General features: G+C 39.4%; 1 protein-coding gene across 4 annotated transcripts in view; it reads right to left on the reverse strand.

The window, feature by feature from the left end:
* Positions 1-18,619, reverse strand: part of MAN1A1 (mannosidase alpha class 1A member 1) — a 176,546-nt gene that overhangs the window by 129,145 nt on the left and 28,782 nt on the right. The gene's annotated exons all lie outside the window — the stretch shown is intronic.

The raw sequence follows: 18,619 nt of genomic DNA on the forward strand, positions 1-18,619 counted from the left end.
AAGTTCTTCTTACTTTGTTGACCTCACAGCTTACAGATAAATATTCAGGTTATCCCTTTAAATCACTTTGATGTTTCTTGACCAAGACTATATGGAGAAGTATTTTAAAATATTTACAAGAAATAAAAAATAAAACTGTGATCATGACTAGATTTTGGAAAAGCTTGTTTATTTTAACGTGATCAATCTTTAATTGGATACATATGTGTGTATATGTATGTAACTGAAGATTGATCCAGTATATTCCTAATTGAGGGTCCATGCACCAATAATGGTTTTAAAAGCCAAACCCCTCTGCCATAAATTAGTTGTATAATTTTTTTTCAATGACTCAAAGAACACATAATTATTTTTGTACACATATTCTTTAAACGGGTTGGGATGCTTCAACTGTCTACAACTTATTCATGCCACCACCCCCCAATTTATTATCAACAGTAATCAAAATATGGACATAATTGGAAAATGTTCCAATCTGGCTCCATATTTCAGAGTATCTTAAAGCATCACATAAAGTTATAGATATTATTTATGGGCCATTTACCACTCAAAATCTTCATTGAGATCAATATCATTTTATTAATAACAAAGTTTTCATACGTTCCTGAACAAAACAATCAGCATCTTTAACCAATTTGTAAATTACCTTCCTAACTCACCACTATTATTACCAACAGTTACCAAGAATCAGTATTCTCTGCTGAGTACTCTGCTAAATACTGTGACTTTAGTATTGTAACCAATTCCTGCTACAACCCTATGAAATATGTTTTACTACCATTGTTAGGGAAATGAAGAAACTGAGGCTTGGAAGTTAAAAAAACAACTTTAGTCAAAGTCATCACATTTTCCCATAGACAAGGTGCCAGGGTTCATCTCCAAGCTGACCTGACTCCAAAGCCCACGGCATTAACCAACACATTGCATCACCTTCCTTCAACGAGTCAGCAACAAAATCTTCCTTTACTGAATCAGATTATTGATCTTCCAACAATCAAAACAATGTGTATATGATAGTATTTTTAGGATTTTTTTCTTTTTTTTTTTTAATTATTATTATTATACTTTAAGTTGTAGGGTACATGTGCATAACGTGCAGGTTTGTTACATATGTATACTTGTGCCATGTTGGTGTGCTGCACCCATCAACTCGTCATTTACATCAGGTATAACTCCCAATGCAATCCCTCCCCCCTCCCCCCTCCCCATGATAGGCCCCAGTGTGTGATGTTCCCCTTCCCGAGTCCAAGTGATCTCATTGTTCAGTTCCCACCTATGAGTGAGAACATGCGGTGTTTGGTTTTCTGTTCTTGTGATAGTTTGCTAAGAATGATGGTTTCCAGCTGCATCCATGTCCCTACAAAGGACACAAACTCATCCTTTTTGATGGCTGCATAGTATTCCATGGTGTATACGTGCCACATTTTCTTAATCCAATCTGTCACTGATGGACATTTGGGTTGATTCCAAGTCTTTGCTATTGTGAATAGTGCTGCAATAAACATACGTGTGCATGTGTCTTTATAGCAGCATAATTTATAATCCTTTGGGTATATACCCAGTAATGGGATGGCTGGGTCATATGGTACATCTAGTTCTAGATCCTTGAGGAATCGCCATACTGTTTTCCATAATGGTTGAACTAGTTTACAATCCCACCAACAGTGTAAAAGTGTTCCTATTTCTCCACAACCTCTCCAGCACCTGTTGTTTCCTGACTTTTGAATGATCGCCATTCTAACTGGTGTGAGATGGTATCTCATTGTGGTTTTGATTTGCATTTCTCTGATGGCCAGTGATGATGAGCATTTTTTCATGTGTCTGTTGGCTGTATGAATGTCTTCTTTTGAGAAGTGTCTGTTTATATCCTTTGCCCACTTTTTGATGGGGTTGTTTGTTTTTTTCTTGTAAATTTGTTTGAGTTCTTTGTAGGTTCTGGATATTAGCCCTTTGTCAGATGAGTAGATTGCAAATATTTTCTCCCATTCTGTAGGTTGCCTGTTCACTCTGATGGTAGTTTCTTTTGCTGTGCAGAAGCTCTTTAGTTTAATGAGATCCCATTTGTCAATTTTGGCTTTTGCTGCTGTTGCTTTTGGTGTTTTAGACATGAAGTCTTTGCCCATGCCTATGTCCTGAATGGTACTACCTAGGTTTTCCTCTAGGATTTTTATGGTATTAGGTCTCACATTTAAGTCTCTAATCCATCTTGAATTAATTTTCGTATAGGGAGTAAGGAAAGGATCCAGTTTCAGCTTTCTACTTATGGCTAGCCAATTTTCCCAGCACCATTTATTAAATAGGGAATCCTTTCCCCATTTCTTGTTTCTCTCAGGTTTGTCAAAGATCAGATGACTGTAGATGTGTGGTATTATTTCTGAGGACTCTGTTCTGTTCCATTGGTCTATATCTCTGTTTTGGTACCAGTACCATGCTGTTTTGGTTACTGTAGCCTTGTAGTATAGTTTGAAGTCAGGTAGCGTGATGCCTCCAACTTTGTTCTTTTGACTTAGGATTGTCTTGGAGATGCGGGCTCTTTTTTGGTTCCATATGAACTTTAAAGCAGTTTTTTCCAATTCTGTGAAGAAACTCATTGGTAGCTTGATGGGGATGGCATTGAATCTATAAATTACCTTGGGCAGTATGGCCATTTTCGTGATATTGATTCTTCCTATCCATGAGCATGGTATGTTCTTCCATTTGTTTGTGTCCTCTTTTATTTCACTGAGCAGTGGTTTGTAGTTCTCCTTGAAGAGGTCCTTTACATCCCTTGTAAGTTGGATTCCTAGGTATTTTATTCTCTTTGAAGCAATTGTGAATGGAAGTTCATTCCTGATTTGGCTCTCTGTTTGTCTGTTACTGGTGTAGAAGAATGCTTGTGATTTTTGCACATTAATTTTGTATCCTGAGACTTTGCTGAAGTTGCTTATCAGCTTAAGGAGATTCTGGGCTGAGACAATGGGGTTTTCTAAATATACAATCATGTCATCTGCAAACAGGGACAGTTTGACTTCTTCTTTTCCTAACTGAATACCCTTGATTTCTTTCTCTTGCCTAATTGCCCTAGCCAGAACTTCCAGCACTATGTTGAATAGGAGTGGTGAGAGAGGGCATCCTTGTCTTGTGCCAGTTTTCAAAGGGAATTTTTCCAGTTTTTGCCCATTCAGTATGATATTGGCTGTGGGTTTGTCATAAATAGCTCTTATTATTTTGAGGTACGTTCCATCAATACCGAATTTATTGAGCGTTTTTAGCATGAAGGGCTGTTGAATTTTGTCAAAAGCCTTTTCTGCATCTATTGAGATAATCATGTGGTTCTTGTCTTTGGTTCTGTTTATATGCTGGATTATGTTTATTGATTTCCGAATGTTGAACCAGCCTTGCATCCCAGGGATGAAGCCCACTTGATCATGGTGGATAAGCTTTTTGATGTGTTGCTGAATCCGGTTTGCCAGTATTTTATTGAGGATTTTTGCATCGATGTTCATCAGGGATATTGGTCTAAAATTCTCTTTTTTTGTTGTGTCTCTGCCAGGCTTTGGTATCAGGATGATGTTGGCCTCATAAAATGAGTTAGGGAAGATTCCCTCTTTTTCTATTGATTGGAATAGTTTCAGAAGGAATGGTACCAACTCCTCCTTGTACCTCTGGTAGAATTCAGCTGTGAATCCATCTGGTCCTGGACTTTTTTTGGTTGGTAGGCTATTAATTATTGCCTCAATTTCAGAGCCTACTATTGGTCTATTCAGGGATTCAACTTCTTCCTGGTTTAGTCTTGGAAGAGTGTAAGTGTCCCGGAAATTATCCATTTCTTCTAGATTTTCCAGTTTATTTGCGTAGAGGTGTTTATAGTATTCTCTGATGGTAGTTTGTATTTCTGTGGGGTCGGTGGTGATATCCCCTTTATCACTTTTAATTGCGTCGATTTGATTCTTCTCTCTTTTCTTCTTTATTAGTCTTGCTAGTAGTCTGTCAATTTTGTTGATCTTTTCAAAAAACCAACTCCTGGATTCATTGATTTTTTGGAGAGTTTTTTGTGTTTCTATCTCCTTGAGTTCTGCTCTGATTTTAGTTATTTCTTGCTTTCTGCTAGCTTTCGAATGTGTTTGCTCTTGCTTCTCTAGTTCTTTTAATTGCGATGTTAGAGTGTCAATTTTAGATCTTTCCTGCTTTCTCTTGTGGGCATTTAGTGCTATAAATTTCCCTCTACACACTGCTTTAAATGTGTCCCAGAGATTCTGGTATGTTGTATCTTTGTTCTCATTGGTTTCAAAGAACATCTTTATTTCTGCCTTCATTTCGTTATGTACCCAGTAGTCATTCAGGAGCAGGTTGTTCAGTTTCCATGTAGTTGAGCGGTTTTGATTGAGTTTCTTAGTCCTGAGTTCTAGTTTGATTGCACTGTGGTCTGAGAGACAGTTTGTTATAATTTCTGTTCTTGTACATTTGCTGAGGAGTGCTTTACTTCCAATTACGTGGTCGATTTTGGAGTAAGTACGATGTGGTGCTGAGAAGAATGTATATTCTGTTGATTTGGGGTGGAGAGTTCTATAGATGTCTATTAGGTCTGCTTGCTGCAGAGATGAGTTCAATTCCTGGATATCCTTGTTAACTTTCTGTCTCGTTGATCTGTCTAATGTTGACAGTGGAGTGTTGAAGTCTCCCATTATTATTGTATGGGAGTCTAAGTCTCTTTGTAAGTCTCTAAGGACTTGCTTGATGAATCTGGGTGCTCCTGTATTGGGTGCATATATATTTAGGATAGTTAGCTCTTCCTGTTGAATTGATCCCTTTACCATTATGTAATGGCCTTCTTTGTCTCTTTTGATCTTTGATGGTTTAAAGTCTGTTTTATCAGAGACTAGTATTGCAACCCCTGCTTTTTTTTGTTCTCCATTTGCTTGGTAAATCTTCCTCCATCCCTTTATTTTGAGCCTATGTGTGTCTCTGTGTGTGAGATGGGTCTCCTGAATACAGCAGACTGATGGGTCTTGACTCTTTATCCAGTTTGCCAGTCTATGTCTTTTAATTGGAGCATTTAGTCCATTTACATTTAAGGTTAAGATTGTTATGTGTGAACTTGATCCTGCCATTATGATATTAACTGGTTATTTTGCTCGTTAGTTGATGCAGTTTCTTCCTAGCCTCGATGGTCTTTACATTTTGGCATGTTTTTGCAATGGCTGGTACTGGTTGTTCCTTTCCATGTTCAGTGCTTCCTTCAGGGTCTCTTGTAAGGCAGGCCTAGTGGTGACAAAATCTCTAAGCATTTGCTTATCTGTAAAGGATTTTATTTCTCCTTCACTTATGAAACTTAGTTTGGCTGGATATGAAATTCTGGGTTGAAAATTCTTTTCTTTAAGAATGTTGAATATTGGCCCCCACTCTCTTCTGGCTTGGAGAGTTTCTGCCGAGAGATCTGCTGTTAGTCTGATGGGCTTCCCTTTGTGGGTAACCCGACCTTTCTCTCTGGCTGCCCTTAAGATTTTTTCCTTCATTTCAACTTTGGTGAATCTGGCAAGTATGTGTCTTGGAGTTGCTCTTCTCGAGGAGTATCTTTGTGGCGTTCTCTGTATTTCCTGGATTGGAATGTTGGCCTGCCCTACTAGGTTGGGGAAGTTCTCCTGGATGATATCCTGAAGAGTGTTTTCCAACTTGGTTCCATTTTCCCCCTCACTTTCAGGCACCCCAATCAGACGTAGATTTGGTCTTTTTACATAATCCCATACTTCTTGCAGGCTTTGTTCATTTCTTTTTCTTCTTTTTTCTTTTGGTTTCTCTTCTCGCTTCATTTCATTCATTTGATCCTCAATCGCAGATACTCTTTCTTCCAGTTGATCGAGTCGGTTACTGAAGCTTGTGCATTTGTCACGTATTTCTCGTGTCATGGTTTTCATCTCTTTCATTTCGTTTATGACCTTCTCTGCATTAATTACTCTAGCCATCAATTCTTTCACTTTTTTTTCAAGATTTTTAGTTTCTTTGCGCTGGGTACGTAATTCCTCCTTTAGCTCTGAGAAATTTGATGGACTGAAGCCTTCTTCTCTCATCTCGTCAAAGTCATTCTCTGTCCAGCTTTGATCCGTTGCTGGCGATGAGCTGCGCTCCTTTGCCAGGCGAGATGCGCTCTTATTTTTTGAATTTCCAGCTTTTCTGCCCTGCTTTTTCCCCATCTTTGTGGTTTTATCTGCCTCTGGTCTTGATGATGGTGATGTACTGATGGGGTTTTGGTGTAGGTGTCCTTCCTGTTTGATAGTTTTCCTTCTAACAGTCAGGACCCTCAGCTGTAGGTCTGTTGGAGATTGCTTGAGGTCCACTCCAGACCCTGTTTGCCTGGGTATCAGCAGCAGAGGCTGCAGAAGATAGAATATTTCTGAACAGCGAGTGTACCTGTCTGATTCTTGCTTTGGAAGCTTCCTCTCAGGGGTGTACTCCTCCCTGTGAGGTGTGGGGTGTCAGACTGCCCCTAGTGGGGGATGTCTCCCAGTTAGGCTACTCAGGGGTCAGGGACCCACTTGAGCAGGGAGTCTGTCCCTTCTCAGATCTCAACCTCCGTGTTGGGAGATCCACTGCTCTCTTCAAAGCTGTCAGACAGAGTCGTTTGTGTCTGCAGAGGTTTCGGCTGTGTTTGTTATTGCCCTGTCCCCAGAGGTGGAGTCTACAGAGACAGGCAGGTTTCCTTGAGCTGCTGTGAGCTCCACCCAGTTTGAGCTTCCCAGCAGCTTTGTTTACCTACTTAAGCCTCAGCATGGCGGGCGCCCCTCCCCCAGCCTCGCTGCTGCCTTGCCGGTAGATCACAGACTGCTGTGCTAGCAATGAGGGAGGCTCCGTGGGTGTGGGACCCTTACGGCCAGGTGTGGGATATGATCTCCTGGTGTGCCTGTTTGCTTAAAGCGCAGTATTGGGGTGGGAGTTACCCGATTTTCCAGGTGTTGTGTGTCTCAGTTCCCCTGGCTAGGAAAAGGGATTCCCTTCCCCCTTGCGCTTCCCAGGTGAGGCAATGCCTCGCCCTGCTTCAGCTCTCGCTGGTCGGGCTGCAGCAGCTGACCAGCACCGATCGTCCGGCACTCCCCAGTGAGATGAACCCAGCACCTCAGTTGAAAATGCAGAAATCACCGGTCTTCTGTGTCGCTCGCGCTGGGAGTTGGAGACTGGAGCTGTTCCTATTCGGCCATCTTGCTCCGCCCCCCCCGATTTTTTTCTTATAAATTAATTTTGTTGAGAAGTAAAATAGATTTGAGGGTCACATGACTTGATTTATAATCCCTACAATGCCACTGATTAGTCACAAACTTAAGGATGAGTCATAGCTTTTGTGATTCTTATCTGAAAATTTGGGATAATTTCTTACAGGATGTATCTAAGGAATACATGAGCATGGTGTGTGTTTTTGCACCTTGCATATTGCTTGACAGATGGCAGGTAATCACATGTTTATTAAATTTTAAATCTACATTAAAACTAATTAAATTCACATCACAGAAAAATAGAAACCAATGAGCCTCTGAAAGACTAGGTATATAAAAAAATCTATAGAACACCTAGAGATTATATTTGAGTTTTATTTGGTTTTCCCATTAAATGTACTACATTTAGCAAATTCTTCATTCTTGTAAATTTCCAAAGACACTTTATAAATTCAAAAACTTTTGGAATATACTGAACATCAAAACAGAAAAAAAAAGTTATGATGATTTGTTTCAGCTTTGTCAAAAATGATCATTTATACAATATACCACTAGTAGAGGATCTTCTAAAGTAACCTCTGTAGCATATATTAACTTTTCCTATTTTATTCCCTCAAGGGAAAAGCTGACACTAATTGGTTAGTTTCCTACATTTCAAAAGTTGCTGACATATTTCTCAAAATGGGTTCCTGATCCCATGGGATTTCTATGAGTTACAGTTAGAAAAGAAGAAAATGATGTGGTCAAAATGCCCTGAATTGGAGAGGTTTATCCAGCAATTGTAAAGAGGAACAGTCATATTGTTAACCAATTCCACCAGCTGATCACCTCTGGAAATGATTTAGCGCATTAAAGTTAACTATAAGACATTGTGTGCATGTGCGTGTATGCATACATAGACTAACTATGAGCTTCAATTTAAAAGTCACAAATAAAATCAACTTGTTAACTTAGATTTACGACTTACACAAATATTAGAAAACATCAAAAGGCTACCAGCTTTTAATTTTGTAGTATTAAGGCATTACCCAGCTGAGTGGCGATAGGGATGAAGTAATTTAAGTTCTCTAGACCCAGTTCTCATGAGCTGGTAGGACAAGGAAGTCACTTCTAAAATTTAACTACTAACAAGGATAGAATTGATCCCCCCTCTTCAAAGGCTCCTTAGGTTTCTTTTGTAGTCTTTCATCAACTTAATTAGGGTTCTACAGCCTGACATTCCATGTAGAAGTAAAATGGGTCCAAATTTCAAATGCAGTAGTGAAACCCTCACAAAAAAAGATAAACCGAAAGCAAGCCAAAGATGTTTTTTTCCTGCATACGTCTATTTGCTCCAGTGAAAGGTACGGCTGACACACTGTGTGAAAGGAAAGAAAGGACCCAAAATTTCATAATTGCAACCCATTATTTTAACCCAGAAAATATTAAATTGGGTATAAGGCATTAAAGAAATAGTATTACTTCCCCTTGACTCCATGCTTATAAGAAAAGATTCTTTGATTTGTACTTTCTTCTCAATTGGCATCGGGGCCGATTAATTAGGCCAGGTCATTTATTGAGTATCTGCCACACTATGAAAAGTTAAGATTCTAAAGGATTGAAAGGGAAGTATATAGGACTGTGTCTCACTTATAATCTCATTGATAATGTATGGAAACAGAAGATACTGCCTGCTTACATACTCACTAAATGTTTATGAAATAGAAGACTAGGAAAACTAATTGAACGTTGTATACAACTCTATTGTTGTTTCTAACAATTTAAGTTTAATGTCCTGATCTAATCAAGCACACTGAAGAAGTACATTGGAATTTCTCTAGTATGCACAGATTTCATATCCTGCATATTTACTGCTAGAACTACTTTTAGCAAATACTTCTATTTGCTAAAGTTTTAAACATATAATCTTTAAATTTTCATATTAGACACATTAAAAGTATTTGAAAATTACATGATTTTGCCAGACAGATCTTAGGAAAACTTTGGGCTTTCATTGCCCTATTTCATTGAAGCCTACAAGTTCAAGTCCCACTTATGGCCTCCTTCTATGGGATCTTACATAAAATTTCCATAGTTTATAGGATGTGATGCTGGCCCAGCTGAATGAACCAGGGCCTGGAGCCCAATTCAAAGGCAGAGAGCTGTGAGCCAGCCATGAGCCTCCAAGGCGAGGCGCCCTGGTGTGCAATTCTCACTAATGCATTGGGCGAGACAACCCAACCATCCACTCTACCTAGGGAAGTGTAACTGGGAGACATTCAGAGAGAACCTAGAGGCCAGAGAGCGACATAGAAACAGAGAAGTACAAACACACAGGAGAAAGGGCCATGAAGCAGTAGAAGCCATGAGAAAAAAGAGGAGAAAGGAAGGCGAAAAAAGTTAAGAGGCGGCTGAGGCAGAGATGATGTTGCCACTTGGATGGTTCCCCAGTGGAACTGTGTTAGGCCTATACAGCTGCTATAGAACGATCAACGATGCTGCTGAGTCCTGAATGTTGATGAATCATCTTCCCTTTTCCTCTTTGCCTGCTGAGACTGTTTGCTTACTTCTCCATGTGTACTTGTAGAAAAGTTTCTCATTTACTGAGGAGTAATGGTAAGAGCAGATCACAGGCGCACACATATGAGAAACTGGGTTCATATCTGAGCTCTGCGATCGTCAGTGTGACTCTAAGTGAGGCAATTAATCTCTCTGAGCCCACTTTCTGCATGTGAATAAAAACACCTCATTGGTTGTGGTGATGATTACATAAAACAATGCATGTAAAGAGCTTAGCACGTTGCCCGACACACAGTAAGTGCTCAATGCATTTTAGGCATTATAGTTACTTTTATTAAAAACCTAAGAATGTCTGTCATCTTTGCAATCTAAAAGAGCTTCATAATTTTTCCTAGTATAACACATAAATACAGGGGACAAATATATGTGAAACCAGGCAAATCTATATCATACACAAGCTCTTTATCAATATATACATTTAAAAAATATACAGAACTATTTGGTATCCAAAAGATGGAGGAAGAAAGGCAGAGTAGAAGGGTCCACTCCAGGGGTAAGGCAATGTGGGGTGATCTTTAGTTCTGGAAGTTCATACACTGGCTTTCATAAAATCTTAGTTGTGCCAAGGTACTACTGTGTAGGGGGTGTTTGTTCAAGGGATTTGAGGTTGATCTGGGAAAAAGACAGGACCACAGAGGCAGTTAACACACAACAAGCTTTAATGAGTAGTGCTTTGTACAGGGTTGCATGCGAGGGCATCCAGAGGCATACGGTGAGTAGGTCGCCATGCAGAAGGGGAGGAGGGCGAAGGAACTCCCAAGGGAGAGATGCATTAGAATGAGGGCTTAGGACTAAGTGATGTCACTTCACAGCATGGTGGAGTATCTCTATGTCAGAGAACTTTGAAGGGCAGTAGCAGCTCAGTGTCTTAAAACCACAAAGCTCTATCTTATCAACGGCCAACAGATGCTAGGTAAGGTTTCACAGAATGTGTAAGGCAGGCTCTAAATAGCTAAAAATCTGCTTGTTTGGGCTATTTTAAAAATAATTCGATGTATAAAAATTAGTTTGGTGTTGGTGGGCTCTTGAGTTAATGAATCTCAGCCTGCAGTGAGGAAATAACCTAGAGACCAACAGACAGAGGCCATCTTTGACTCATTTATATAACAGTCTGCTGTCATGAAAGGGAAGAAGCTCTGTGGTCCAGTGACAATCATGTCCCTGCTGTTCTTGGGGACACAAGGGGCTGTGCCTGGTTTAGGCAAGCTCTGAGGTGGAAGAGCACTCTAACTCACTGATTGTTAAACCTGAAAGTGATGTGCCATTTCTCTTAAAACTACACTTAGCATTGATGCTTTGAAAAACAGTGACTTTAAAAGCCTGACAGCAATTTCCATCAAACTTTGCTTAAAATTACTTGGCTGTCATATAAAAGTAACTTCTAGAACTTTCAGATAATATATTTTTAGGGTCACTGAATCAACCTTATTTCTTTCAATCTTTGGTGGAATTGGAAAACAGAAGGGAGGGACATAGACAAAAAGCAACTTGGAGGAAATTAATTCACAATTTCTCTAAACCTTTACTTATCCATTGGAAGAGAATTTCTCCATGGATGAACAAAAGACAGCAATCTAACCACCCCTTCCTCTGCTTATCTAATGCTATCCCCACCACTGACATTTCCTTATGAGAATGAAGATCTGGAGGGCCAGAAGGACCACTGGGCAGCGAAAGACCAGATACTGAGGCAGGTCACAGGCACATGGCAGAGCAGGTCACAGTGGATAAGCCTGAAGCCGGGTGCCTCAGGGTCCGCCCTTCTACCCCTTAGTTCTCTCATCTTTAAAAAAGAATAACCCATTTTAACAAATGCACCAGTGTGGGCTGAGCTGCTGAAATTGCGAGGTTGTGCCGGTGTGGGGACAGGGGGTATATGGGAACTTTCTATACTTTCTGCTTAATTTTGCTATGAGCCTAAAACTGCTCAGAAAATAAAGCTTATTAAAAAAATAAATATTATCTCCCTTACAGCACAGTGAGGAGATCAGGTGTGACAGGGCACCTGACTAGAAGACACTCGATGAACCTGGCTGACCTTTATCCACGCACGCCACCTCCTCAGAGTCCTCCTAGGCTTCAGGTGGTTAAACAGAGATACGGGAGAACTTAGGAAGGAAGTTCTCCTTCCTTTGATGCTTTGAACTTTAGCTGAACTCAGAGTGGGCAGAGCAATTCCGGGATAGGAAAGAAAAGAGGCCAATGTCACCAAGAGGTGACAGTGCAGAGCCTGATGTGACTCCGCCTTCACAAAGACTGCCTGCCTGGAGTCTACCACAATTACATCTGAAAGTACTTAGCATCCTCTCACGTAACAGGTATCAAGATGCCACCCAAGACAGTCTTAGGAATGATCCTTGTCCTCACATGATTCTTCAGTGAGCGAGGGCCACCTCCAGTCACCTTCTAGCTGTCATCACCCAGTACGTGAAAAAAATAAAAGCCCTCTAGCCGTGATAGTTTCCAATTTTACCCCATATCAAATTCAAACACTCATTCACATGCTATTTCAAATGCTGAAATAAATGTATCCCCTCTCTCTGTCCCAAAGGCTGCGGAGGTGTTCTATTTTCAAGATTCTTTACCTCAATGTTACAATGATAATTACTACTTAGTACCTACAGTTGCGAGAATGAGAATTATAAGTGGGAATAAAGCAGTATTGCCAGATTTAGGAAATGGAAATATTACACAGAACCCGCTTACACACACACACACACACACACAAAAGTTGTTTATCTGAAATTCAAATTTAACTGAAAGTGCTATATTTCACCTGGCAACCCTAGGACAAAGGGATAGGATACATTCAGTTCCTGGTTCTGAGTCCACCGTCTGCTCTCTGGTTTGTGCCCCTGCTCTGCGGTGGGCTCAAAAAAGGGGTCAGAACATTTGAAGGGCCAGACAGGAACAGAACCACCAGGTCTACGGCAACTAGAAGTGAATAAACGAGAGTCAAGCCCCCGACTAAAGCTATTAAAAAAAAAAAAAATACTACACTGGCTAAGGGTTGAAAAAAAAAAAAATCTCTGAGCCACAGTTAGCCCACAGCCCAGCAGTTTGCACTGCAACCCCTACTTTACAGGCACACGTCTAGAACTAACCACTCTGTTTTTAGGTCTTTGGGCATGCGGCTTCCCACTAGCCCTGGTTCCCATAGCTCAGCGAGGAGCTTCTATTTCACTTTTAGCATAGGCTGCCCTTCAGAGCCAGCTTCCTGGACTGCTCTGGTAGCACCATATGTGCTTTCTCTTTGCCACAAATTAGCAAGTCTTTGAGATCTGAGGTATATAAAGCATTATGTGTAAGCTTCTTAATTCTTTCACTGGATGAGTAGTAGTTTCACATTTTAGAAAGTATTATTTTGTTCTACAAATGAAACTGTAGGAGCTGTCGTCATCATGGGTTATGGAGTCTGAGGCTGTAAAGGAGGAAGTGAATTAACTTCGTCAAACAGCTACCACATTGCACTGTGAAGGGAATTCGATATAATTTAACACATCCAATCCTTAGGACACCCTCTCTGGGGTATTATTATCCCTGTTTTACAGATGAAGCTAAGGCCCAAGGTAGTGTACAGAAGAGCAAGGCTGGGAACTCTCTCATTCTGATTTTCTCCACTATACACTGAACAGAGCCCTCACTTTTTGCTGCTTGCAAACCTCAGACAGTCATCTGAGGCCCCTGAGCCCTCCTGCTGCTTCACGCACAGAGGGCAGCCCTCACTGGGGTCTAAGCAGCTGTGGCCAGGTGTGGCACCAAATGACACACCGAATCAGTCTTGGGAGCTGGCTCAACTGAAGACCCTCACAGTACCACCTTTCCTTGCCTGCCCTACATCCTTCAACCCTCCGAGCCTTCCTCCTCCTCCACTTTGGCTCTTGATTCCAGCTCTGTACCTAACTTTTCTCCTCCTGCCCTGTATGCTACTTGGGCAGACAAGATGGTGTTGCCCTACCCGACCTGACCTGTCACTAGATTTATGGAAAACCATGGATTCCTCTCCTCATGCAAAGCTGCTGTCTACAGATCTGATATTTTCTGAGGTTTACTACCACCACGGGAGCTAATGTAGACCAGCTTCTCTTTCCTCTTTCTATATTATTCGACTTTTCTTGTTGCTATGTGTGCAATTTGTTTGTTGCCAGGTACTCAAGGTTGCCTCTTATCCGCTGAGTGGAGAATATATATATATGGATGCGGATTTTCTTCAGATTGAGGTGTCCTGAATTCTCCTACAGCCAATTTTAATGTACTTCTAAGTTGGCAAGAGATATATAAAGAAACAGTAATTATTTAATGCTATTGCATGAATTCTAATGTGCCACTGAGCATTAATTCCCCAGTGAAATGAAAGCGTGGTTAGCAACAGCAATTTCTTTAGAAAAAGAGTCAGAATGCCTGATAAAGCCTGTTTTAAAAAAAGAGAATTCTAGTAATCACTACTTGTAGAGGACAGATTGTTCTGTTTCTAAGAAGTATCTTGTTCTCCTAAGGAAAAGCCAGTGTTTCTAGCTCTAGCTCAAAAAATTGGATCATATGCATTTAATGGTTCTCTTTTTTTATGGCCAAATTTTGACATTATTTTATAAAACTCTTGTGCTGTTACCAAATGGAAGAGGGTACAGGGAAAAAAAAAAAAAAAGAAATACTTGACCAAAATGTAAGTCCATTTCTCTAAAACATTCTAAGGGATAATAATTTAGCAACTCAAAAGTTAGAGGTCAGAAAAGGGCTTATTCATATGTGAATATCTAGTCCATTCCTTTTTGGAAAGAAGCACTATTGCTGAGAACACTTCCCTTACATAGAATAGTTTGGCATCAGCTAAGGGTCTACCGTTTGCAGTTATTTCCTCATCGGAAATATCTGTCTTGTGGTTAATGACTATGGTCTCCAGGCAGAAGCTGTCATTGAGTTCAGAAGTTGTCACTTTGCGTTTAAAGGTTTAACCTCAGGTTTTTGGTCTGTTTATCTGGCTGATTTTTCATTAACACAGAAACTCTGAATTCATTAGATTAGCCTTGCTAAGACCTCTGTGGTCAATGTGAGGCCAGCAAGTGACCCCTTGCAGGCCTGTGGTGACAGGTGATCTTCCTCACTTGGTTCCCAGGCCAAGATCTTATAGGGCTTTCCCAACACGGGAAGCATCAGCAACTATAGATCTTTAGTGATTAAGAGAAAAAGGTATTCGTTTTGTGTGTGTGTGTGTGTGTGTGTGTGTTTTGAGATGGAGTTTCACTCTGGTCGCCCAGGCTGGAATGCAGTGGCGCGATCTTGGCTCACTGCAATCTCCCCCTCCTGGGTTCAAGCGATTCTCCTGCCTCAGCCTACTGAGTAGCTGGAATTACAGGTGTCTGGCTAATTTTTGTATTTTTAATAGAGAAGTGGTTTCGCCATGTTAGCCAGGCTGGTCTCAACCTCCTGAGCTCAGGTGATCTGCCCGCTTTCGCCTCCCAAAGTGCTGGGATTACAGGAGTGAGCCACCGTGCCCAGCCAAAACAGGTATTCTTTGCTGGGATATCACAGATGCTCCCTTAATATCCTAAAGAGAGCTAAAAAAGTATTCCATAGAAAACAAATACTATTTTCATGTAGTGTCTAATCTCAAAAGGTTTTTTTTCAATACTTGTAATAAAAAGGTAAGCCCAAACATTCTAACTCACACATTTATCATTCTACAACTTCAAATTTTCACTACATTTTAATTTTTGCAGTAGTGACAAAATGCTTTTACAAATTGAAATATGCTATCTTTAAAAGATTTGTTTACAGATTAGTCAACCTTACAAAGACTAAACTTTTTTTTTCCTTTAGATTCCTTTTTTAAACTTTACAAATACTATGAGGCTATCACTAGTATTACTAGTGGTTAATAAAGTTACTAATTATTTAGTGATCGATAAAAATGAATTAGCTTGAATTTCATTAAAATGAGCAAAGTCAGATATAGTTACCTTTTTAAATTACATTCTTTTATTCTTCTTCTTTTTTTTTTTTTTTTGGAAACAAGCTATTCCCAGAGAGTCAAGCCCCATTCTTCAGTTGTCAAGAGGAGAATTGCAGGGCACAAGTATTTCCCCTTTTTCCTTTCTTTTGTGTGTGTATGTTTTCTAAAACAGACTTTTTTTTTAAAACAGAAGTTTTAGATGCACAGCAAAACTGAGTGGAAAGTACAAAGTTCCCATATATCCTCTGTCCCCCAAAGGCACAGCCTCCTCACTATCAACATTATGCACCAGAATCGTGCATTTATTACAACTGATGGACCTACACTGACACATCATTAGTACCCAAAGTCCATGACTTACATTAAGGCTCACTCTTAGTGTTGTATATTTCAGTGGTTTTGACAATGTATAATGGCATGTATTTACCACCATAGTATAATACAGAGTATTTTCACTGCCACGAAAATCCTCTATGTTACCTATTCATCCCTAACTCTCCCCAATCCCCAGTAATTTACTATCTGCATAGTTTTGTTTCATCCAAAATATCATATAATTGGAATCATAAAATATGTAGCCTTACATTGTAGCCATGTTACTTCTTTCACTTAGTAACATGTATTTAAGGTACCTCCATGCCCTTTTATTGCTTGATTGCTCATTTCTTTTTAGTGTTGAATAATATTTCTTTTCAGTGCTGAATAATACTCCATTGTCTGGATATAGTGCAGTTTAATTATCCATTTACCTACTGAGGAACATCTTGGTTGCTTCCAAGTTTTGGCAATTATGAATAAAGCTGTTAAAGAAGAGAGTTGCACAGTATAAGCATTTCCTTTTCAAATTAAGGCCAGAAATCACTATTTTCTTAATTAAAGGATTATGAATTGTAATTCTCTAAGTTATTATTATTTGAAGGTAGAATTCATAAAAAATAGATTGGCCATAAAATGCCACATATAATAGGAAAATTTGTTTTTTCTAAAAACAAAACAAAACAAAACCTTCTGAAGTAACTGTCCTTAAAACTGTCCATTATTAATAAGTGGAATATCCATTGTCATCTAGAATCCATGATCTCGTAAATTCTGAAAGTAATCCTTTCATACTGCTGATAACAGTTTTACAAATTATTATCTGGGCGTAACAATAATAAAAATGTATAAAAGGACTTTACTTACGAAATGTAATACTACCAGAAATGCTGGTTCTTAAGGATAATCTTGGAGTAGCAACTAGTGATTCTACAAGACTTAAAATCCATAATTGGTATGTCCCAAAAAGGTATTTTCTTATCATCATCCTTGTCATAGAAATAGCATTTATTGAACATTTACACATCAGGAAGTATGTAAAGCATTTCTCCGCTCATCCCTTACCACAACTCTGCAAGGAAGGTAGTCTCACCAGTGAGAGTTCCACTGCACAGATGAAGAAATCAAGAGGTTAAGTAATTTTCCCAACATCAGATCTTAGCGATGGAGGTTGGCTACGAACTCACACTGAGTATGAAGCCTAAGATATATTACCTTGTACACTGTCCTGAGCCAAATGTGTGACCCATGCAATCTGGGGGAAACTTGCCTTCCAAATAAAGTGTTACTCATGTGCTGTTGATATACACCTTTGCATGTTTCTGTTACCTATCTCATTATTCTGGAAAAATTTACATTATGTTTAAGAGTGAGGCTTTCAGAAACATGACATGCAAAACCAACTTCCCATACTTCTTTTTTTGAAAACCCTGCAGATGCAGGGAAAGCATTAAATGTACTGCTATGTTAAGAAAGTGAAAATATGAATATCTCTTACTTCTGGTACCCTGTAGGGAAAAAGTTACCTGACATATACTGAAACAGAACTTTGCTTTACATACATTTTAATAGCTAAAGTTCCTTGCTTTGAAAGATTTCTGTTCACCTCTACTTGGGCATCCTACACGGTTCTTTCATCACCATGAGTCTTGGTTTCATCGAGGACTGTATTTCATCACCAAAAGAACACTCTAATAATTTCATTTTATGTTACTGAAAAGACACACATTGCTCAATATACTAGCTTGAATGTCAGTAATACTCTAAACATTGCCCCTAAATGGCAGTATCAGATTTCTTATTAAACACATGCAGAGAAAAAGTACTGAGATACAGATTATTTTTCAAAGCTCTCTTCTATGGTTTCATCTAGACTTCTGTGTTACTAAGATTTCACTAAAAATGGCAAATAATTATTTTAGACTATATGTGATACAGTACCATCTTTAAGGCAAGCACTAACATCTGATATGCCTGTATCATTACCACCCTAAAATCATATTTTCTATGGACTGAAGATCATCTGAGGTATTTTGTAAGTGATGGCAAATACTTCCTGGGCCTGCAAACGCATTACTCTAACACTTCTGGTAGGGCTTTAAAATCTGATAGAACTTGATTTTTTTCTCCAAAATGGTTAAAAAAAAAAAAATCATCTTCATCATCATCATTCATTCTATTGTTGCTGGATGGCAAGTGGCCAGCAATAAATATATGCCCGATTCGGCAACCTGTTAAAATAGACTGCATTACTTAATATGAGCTTTGAATGCAATGACTTCCAATTTTCTTCAGCTATTTTGTGGCTTAAAAATCGGGCAAAGACCTCCATAAATTTAAGAAGTAAAAGGAATGTCAAGTTTGTCAGCAGAGGTGAAATTGTTTTATTATTCCAAAAGACTACACAAAGCTGCAAAACAGTAAAAATGTGAGTATCTATTAGACCTACTGCAGATAATATAGATATATTTACCCCATGACCAAACCTCTTCCTCCTTTGCTTCTTGCTGAAACTGACAGCTGTAAAAGCCTAATGTTCTTTCTCAGATTTCTCACAGCCAGAAGTGGCTACTGGTCAAAGTTCCAGCCAATGGGACATTTGTCAAGGTCA

This window comes from Macaca fascicularis, chromosome 4 (genome assembly GCF_037993035.2).
Source record: "Macaca fascicularis isolate 582-1 chromosome 4, T2T-MFA8v1.1".
NCBI classification, from domain to species: domain Eukaryota; kingdom Metazoa; phylum Chordata; class Mammalia; order Primates; family Cercopithecidae; genus Macaca; species Macaca fascicularis.